The sequence below is a fragment of the Pseudophryne corroboree genome, chromosome 2 (genome assembly GCF_028390025.1).
Source record: "Pseudophryne corroboree isolate aPseCor3 chromosome 2, aPseCor3.hap2, whole genome shotgun sequence".
Taxonomy (NCBI): Eukaryota; Metazoa; Chordata; class Amphibia; order Anura; family Myobatrachidae; genus Pseudophryne; species Pseudophryne corroboree.
In genome coordinates, this window is record NC_086445.1 from 695,483,064 (window position 1) to 695,490,587 (window position 7,524).

Genomic DNA, 7,524 nt, shown 5'->3' on the forward strand with positions numbered 1-7,524 from the left:
GAGTATATCGGGGATCTTTTCCCGGTTTCGGAAACAATACAATTCTGGCTTCACTAAATCCGATGGGAGGAGGTTTACCCTCCAACAATGCATTAAAAAGAGATAATAATAAGTGGGGTAGTAAATGGGGGCAAGGATTCGATAATACTCCGCTCCAAATCCTTCCGGGCCCGGAGACTTGCCATTTTGCAGTGATTTGATCAAGGAAAGCAATTCCGGTTCCGTGACCGGTTCCGTTAAGGATTTTCTTTCCTCTTCCGTTAAAACAGGTAGTTTCGCCCTCTCAAGGAATTGCATTCCAAGAGTCAGATGATCTAAGGGGGCTTCATAGAGAGTTCTATAATATTGTAGGAAGGCCTCAGAAATTGAGGGTGTATCAAAAATGACTGCAGACGAATCAGTAATTAGATGAGGGATACTAGAAGGAGTGGAGTACGATCGGACCAGATTCGCCAATAATTTCCCGTATTTATTTCCCCCTCGAAAAAATCTATTCCGTTGTAAATCATATAAAAATCTCGCCCGCTCAGTATACAATGAGTCGTACAGCTGTTTAGCAGCAAGATAGGCCTGCCGGTTGTCGGGTGAATCCTGCAATAAGAGTGTGTCATAAGTCTTGGTCAGATTACAAGCAAGGTCATGTAATTGGATAGCGAGTAGCTTGTGTCTCCTGGAAACATACTCCATAATATGGCCTCGAATCACCGGTTTCGAAGCTGACCAAAACAAATTGATATCTTCCACATGTGTAATATTGTCTGCTACATAGTTTCGAAACGTTTGTTCTAGATGCGTGCAAAAATCAGAGGATTTCATAAGATAGGCTGGAAATCTCCAATTATATGGCTGAGAGACAGGGGAGTGTAGGTTAAGGGTAAACCAAACTGGGGCATGGTCAGATACTGATATGGGTTCTATTTTAGTTTTGGCCACACGTTGTAATACGGAGTCAGTGACCAGCCAATAGTCAAGGCAAGAGGAGGAATGATGTGGGTGGGAGTAGAATGTGAACTCGCGGGAGTCAGGGTGTTGGCATCTCAGGGTGTTGGCATCTCCAGGGATCGCAGAGCCGTAGTGAATCAGTCAATAAAGATAGAGACTGGGGTGGTGTAGAAACATGCGATCTAGCACAGGTGGATCTATCCAAACCAGGAGACTGGACAGTATTGAAATCCCCACCTAAAATAATCTCCCCCTCCGCCCATTCTTGTAACTTAATGTATAAATTAGAAAAAAAGAGTGAGTTAGGACCATTAGGTGCATAAATAGTAGCTATGGTGTAAAGAACTCCAGAAATAGAGATTTTTATAAATAAATACCGGCCTTCGGGGTCACTCAGACTATCATTTATTTGATACGCGAGACGTTTACTAAAAAGAATTAGTACACCCCTTCGTTTGGCTGAATAGGAGGCCGATTTAAATTCCCCTACCCAGGAATCTCTCACAACATTAGGATCCGTATTTTTCCAGTGGGTTTCCTGTAAGAGAGCTATATCAGGCTTTAGACGTTTAAGATAGGAGAGAATCTTTCTCCTTTTGATCGGGGTGTTTAAACCCTCAACATTTCAAGTTACAAACTTAATATGGGACTGTACTCTAGTGGAGGTGGCAGCATTCAATGACATCTAACCTATACCTACTCTAGGCCAAAATTTCCATGTAACTTGTAAGAGGAGACCCATCCAGCCCGTCCCAGCAAGCGGGCTAGCGAGTAAAATACCTGTACCAAAGCAGTATAAAGATAAACAGAACAATGGTAATGACATACAGTATGTTTGAGCAACAACTAGATCAATATCCCAACTCAAAATTATTTTAAGTATTATACGAACCAAAGAGTAGAGGTCTATGGAGCGGTCCACCGATAAGCTTAATAAATTCCAACCTAGAACATGAGTAAAGTGGTGAATCGAGCCAAGAAACCGTACAATAGTGGTCATTCCGAGTTGATCGCTCGCTGCTGATTTTCGCAGCGCAACGATCAGGTTGAAAAATTGCATTTTTGCGCATGCGCATGGTATGCAGCGGGCATGCGCTAAGTACTTTCACACAAAACATTGTAGTTTTACACAAGCTCGAGCGATGCTTTTCAGTCGCTCGAGTGTTCTTTGTTTGATTGACAGGAAGTGGTTGTTTCTGGGCGGCAACTCAGCGTTTTCAGGGAGTGTGCTAAAAAACGCAGGCGTGCCAAGTAAAAATGCAGGAGTGGCTGGCCAAACGCAGGGCATATTTATGACGTCAAACCAGGAACTAAACAGACTGCAGTCATCGCAAGCTAGGAGTAAGTCTTGAGCCACTCTGAAACTGCATGAAATTTTCAGTTGCAGAACTGCTAACCTTTCGTTCGCACTTCTGCTAAGCTAAGATACACTCCCTGAGGGCGGCGGCCTAGCATTTGCATTGCTGCTAAAAGCAGCTTGCGAGCGATCAACTCGGTATGAGGGCCAATAATCAAACATAATAATAACAGATAAGAGAAGGGAAGGGGGGGGGGGAGGTATAGTTGGAGAAGAAAAGGAATAAAAGAAGCAAGAAAAAGTAGAGAACAATTCAAGAAAAATCGAAAACAATAGAGTAAACGGTCACAGAGAGACCAAATGTTTCGGGAGATGCAATTGGGTATAAGTGACAATGTACCAACATGTAAAAAGATAATCAAAAAATATATCAACCAGTGGTATGACCCACTTATGGTAGTTACTAAGAACCTGAATGGGGACTGTTCAGTAAGATGAAAATATACATGGCCATTGGATATCAGTCCTCTTCGTCCATCCCGGCAGAGGTTTGTGAGGATAGTGAATCGACAAAGTTCTTGGCCGTATTTGGATTCTCAAAGAAGTAGGCCTTCCCAGCATGTGTGACTCTCAATTTAGCCGGATAGAGAAGTGCAAAACGGTGGCCCTTTTCAAAAAGACTCTTGCAGATAGGCGAGAATTCTCTCAGTTTGGAAGCAACCATATAAGAAAAGTCCTGAAAAAGTAGCAATTTAGCATCCTGGTATCTCAAGTCGACACATTTTCTGCAGGCATCTAATATCATGACCTTGTCAGCGTAGTTGAGAACTCTCATAATGACGGGCCGGGGCCTGTCTCTTGTGGATTGCCGTTCAGGGCCTATACAGTGTACACGTTCCACTATCATGGATCCAGAATTTGAAACGCAGCCCAGCTCCCTAGGCAGCCACTGAGAGACGAGCGTCATGAGGTCACGAGGTTTCACCGACTCTGGTAGGCCGATGAGGCGCACATTATTTCTCTTATTTTGGTTTTCAAGGTGCTCAAGCTTATCCTGAATAGATGCAACAAAATTTTCTTGGTCAGCTAGAGCCGTCTTAGCCGTCGTGAGATCATCTTCTAAATCGGATATTCTCTGTTCAGCCTCGGAGAGTCGCTGAGCATATTGGTTCAATTGAGTGAGAGCGGAGCCAAGCGAGTCCTTTAGAGGAGCCAATTTTTGGTCTAGTAACGCAGACAGGATATCCATTATCTCATTAGTCGTGCAGGATTTTGCAGAATCCATTGCGGATGTGGACACAGGTTGGCCTTGGGGGCTAGAATGTGAACCCAATGGAGGTGAAGGAGGGCTATCAACCGAAGAGTTATCACGGCCTCGGCCTCTACCCGACTGGTTGCTACGGGTGCCCCACGCACGACTTGGCCGCAAATTTGTCCATCATTAGAATAGAGAGATAGATACAACAGTGATTGTGGCAATAGACAGCTTGAGCTATATAATAATATGAGTTGCAATATAATGTTCCTCCAGCAGAGGGGGTTCAGTGAATGAAATGAGATATTAGATGCAATGTGAATAGAGTCAATTTCCCCAAAAAACAAATGCAAAAGATAAAGATATAATTAGAAGGGGTTATGAGGGCTCAGGTCCCATTCAGTAGTTTCCAATCTGGCCAGGGAGGATAGCCAGCAAGGATCACGGACCTGCCAGTGACCACAGCTGGCTGCCTGCAGCAGGGAGCCCCAGCTTACCGGCTCTCAGTCTCCAAGATGGCCGCCAGGTATATGGGGAGTTGTGGTGCAGCCTGATTAAAGCTTCTACCCAGCTGCCCAGCGTCTCGGTGGAGTCAGGGAGGCACCGAGCAGGTCAGTGGCCACATTCCAGGGAGCAGTTCGAGGAGGTGGATAAGCCGAGGGCGCGGGCGAAGCAGGCACTTCCTCTCCGCCACCCTAGAAGTCCGCGGCAGGTCGCGGGTGCACTCGAGGTCCCGGCCTGCGGAGGTGGTGTAGGCCGCGACGCTCCGTAGCTCCGTGAGTGGCCGCCAGCTCCCGGAGATGTTTCCCCCAATAGCAGGCCCGGCGGGAAGGCAGGCAGGGAGCTATAGAGCGCAATAGGTATGGGACAGCAGCAGTGGGAGGCTATAAAATAGCCGACGCCGTGCAAATTAGCTCCAGGGCACATCCTCTTCCCCTGCTGGCCGCCACAGATCCATAATATAATATTTTTTTTTTTAACATAAATTTTTTATTGAAGCAATACATGTTATACATACATAGATGTTCAGTATGTTTCAAATCTTTGATATAAGGGTATTATAAAAAAACAGAACAAGAAGAGTACATTTGAGTCCTTAGTCAAGAGATAAATCTGTTATAAGCAATCAACAGCATCATCATGGTATGTAACAAGACCTCTGAAGATCATCTGTCTTACTGATCTGAAATCCAACTCAGTCGACTGACCCATATTTGTACTTTCGAATATAATAGAAAAAAGAAATTACAATAAGAAAAAAATATATAAAGCAAATATACATACACATGTATATACACGTATGTGCAATACCCGTGCCGTACCCGATTTCCCCCCCAACCCGTCCACAGCGCCCTGTTCGTCAATTAACTTTTAAAGTACAATCGGCGGATCCCCCGCAGCCATTCTAGTTAGAAACCATTCTGTTGGACAACGAGTCGTGGAGCTGTTTCCTAACCGCTGTTGTCAGGGTCGTTATATAACTCTCCCAAACCTCAAAGAAATTGTGTATCTTGGTGTCTTTTTCTAGCAGGACACTTATCCACTCCATCCTAAAGAGGTAGAATAATTTGGCTTTAAATAATGATAGAGTTGGTGGATCCTTCGCTATCCACACCTGCAGGATGGCTTTTCTAGCCGCCAAACTAACTGCCAGCAACAGTTTTTTACTGCCCAACGAGAGGCGCTGATTCGGTGGTGTAATACCAAAGAGCGCCCACTCCGGAGACAACCTCCAATAATTTACCAGATTGACCGTCAAGTAATTTCGTATCTGAATCCAAAATTGTCTGATTAAGGGACATGTCCACAGACAGTGAAACATATCTGCCTGAGGAGTGCCACATTTCCAACAAGTATGTATGTCAGCAAGTCCTATCAAGTGTCGTCTATGGGGCGATAGATAAGTCCTATGCAAAATATTGAGAGACATTTCTTTATATCTAGAAGAGGGAAAGAATTTACAGGTTTTAACATGTGCCGCCAGTAGGTCAGTGATTTCAACGTTCGGAAGACATTCTCTCCAAGACATAACCCCTCCCGGACCCCTCGAGTAGTCCAGGACGTTCCGAAAGTACCCATACGCATTCGAGATTGCTTTCTTAACCCTAGGGGTTTGTTTCAACATTCTATCCATCGGATTATCCCAATCCCCAGGTGAAAAACATCTGATAGTGGATGAAATATAGTGTTGAGCCAAAAGAAATTCTACAGGAAAGGCCCTCAGAGTTGGGTATTTAGTAGTGGCCTCCTGGAACGTGAGCGGCCTCGAGCCCTGCATGTCCACTAAATCACCAATCCTGGACACTCCCCCCAGCCTCCATATAGTAAACGGGTAATGTGCCTGACCCTCTTGGAAGTTAGGATTAACCACAAATGGAAGGTGTAATGATTTGTGGGCATTTAGATTTAGTTTATGTCGCATTTCCTTCCATAGTTTTTTTACGTTCCACAGTAAGGGGTTTCCCCTCAGCTCCTCGGACACCTCCTGATCATGCAGATGTAGAAATGTAATGAGATCCCCCTCCTGTATAAATTCTCTATCTATGTCTGTATTTGTGTATGTGTTATCGTTTTGCATCCAGTCATGTAGGTAACGTAGTTGGGCCGCTCGGGAGTACCATAAGATATTAGGGAAGTTAATTCCCCCATTCCCTACAGTCTGCTGTAGCTTGACTAGCGCTATACGCGGTCTCCCTCCCTGCCAGATGAATCTCCTAAAGAGAAAATTGAGACGTTGAACGTCTTTAGGTAGAAGTATGTGTGGCATGGCTTGAATGAAATACATCAGACGGGGGAATGATATCATCTTGATCAAGCTAGCCCTCCCCAAGTATGATAAAGGCATAGCTTTCCAAGTCTCAAGTTCTGTTTCAATTGTTCGAATGGCCGAGGTAAAATTTAGGGCGTATAGTCGCTCAGGCTTTCTCGATATTCGAATCCCTAAGTATGTTATGTGATCTGAACTTCATTGTAATGGTAGATTCATCGCCCCCTGCCTCAAAAATGAACCATTCCCCAATCTGAGTGCCACCGATTTTGCCCAGTTAACGTTAAAGCCTGAAACTTTACCATAAGCCTGTAGTAGATTAAATATATGCGTCAATGAAGCCTCCGGATCAGAGATATATAGCAGAAGATCATCGGCAAAAGCAGTAAGTTTTAGATTTCTGCGACCAATCTGGATTCCTTGAAACTGATTATCATTTAACAACAAGCGATGTAAGGGATCTATGGCTAGGTTGAACAGCAGGGGAGATAAGGGGCAACCCTGCCGCGTGCCACGATGCATCACCACCGGGTTGCTCATATAGCCATTAAGCAAAAGGGAAGTCGAGGGAGAGTCGTATAGGTATCGAATAGTGTCAATGAAGTCTTGATGAAACAGTCTACGTTCCAGGACCTTAAATAGATGGGGCCAGAGTACTGTGTCGAAGGCCTTGGTGGTGTCTAAACTGAGGAGTATATTTCTGTATTGGGGCGATTGAGCAGAAGCTACAACTGCCGCGATCGCCGCCCTAATTCCTTTAACCGAATGAGTATTGCGAACAAAGCCAAGTTGGTGGTTAGTTAAAGTGTGGGGGAGAATAACTTGCAGCCGGTCTGCTAGAATCTTAGTAAATAGTTTTATGTCGGTGTTTAGCAACGTAATAGGCCTATACGAGGTCACCAATTGTGGGTCATGCGCAGGTTTAGGGATTAAAATAGTATGTGCTGTCGTGAAATGGTGAAAGGGGGAACGATGCTGTAAAAGGCTATTGAACACTTCCAGCAGAGTCGGAACCACATGTGGCTGGAGGATTTTGTAAAATTCATTAGAGAGGCCATCAGGGCCTGGAGATTTGTGTAACTTGAGTTTGGACATTGCCGAGATCAGTTCTTCTTCTGTAATAGCTCTCACTAGTAGATCCGACTGTGCGGACGTGATTGGCGGTAATAGAGTGTGGTGTGGGTGGATTCGTTGAAGGGGAGATCAGAGTATAGGTCCGCAAAGTAAGATTCAAAATGCTCTAATATGTCAGGGGAATTGGTA